Source organism: Solanum pennellii, chromosome 8, assembly GCF_001406875.1.
Source record: "Solanum pennellii chromosome 8, SPENNV200".
Classification (NCBI taxonomy): Eukaryota; Viridiplantae; Streptophyta; class Magnoliopsida; order Solanales; family Solanaceae; genus Solanum; species Solanum pennellii.
The window spans coordinates 63,707,458-63,708,218 of NC_028644.1; positions in this window are offsets into that span (position 1 = coordinate 63,707,458).

Sequence of the window (761 nt, forward strand, 5' to 3'; positions counted from 1 at the left end):
GTAGGGGGGTGGGGGGTAGTTGGGGGGGTAGGGGGTTGTTTACATTTACAGCTCAAATCCCACACACGGAATCTCCACCTCCAGCTCATGCTATTTTAAACTAAACGGAAGACGAAGAAAAAAGAGACAAAAATAAAAAATGAAACAGAAGAGAAAGAGAAAATGGAAAAGTAAAATATCAAACGACAAACGGGAGAAAAATAGAGAGTGTATGACACGTGTCACTCCATTTATGTTGAGAACATGTGAGAGAAGACGGCAATTTCAAATTTTTATTAAGAGTACGTGAACTCTTGGTCACCAAAGGCCAAGTCCCGTGCGATAATCTATCAAAAATAATTTCTACAGAAGAAATATACTAATAAATGTAGATAAATATGTAGTAAGTTGTTTACCATGTCTTGAAGATGAATGATGTATGAATTAACTTATGAAACAGAAATTTTGATTAGAATTTAATCAGAATGATATATTTTATTTTTAGACATTTTAATTTTTTTAATTTTAATACCTTTTAATTAAAAAATGAAAATATATATAAATATTATAGATTTTTTAAACTTCTGACCAAATTTTTTTATCATTTAACATTACTCTTTGACTTACTTTAAATAGTTAAAAAATCAATATATAAATTTATGATTAAAAGGTCGATATATAAGTCAAAAGTTAATCCAAACGAATTCGGCGAGAGTTGAGGGTTTTAGGAAAGTGCATTTTTTATAGCTATGTTGGGTGAGAGAAGGGCAAAGTGGGAAAAA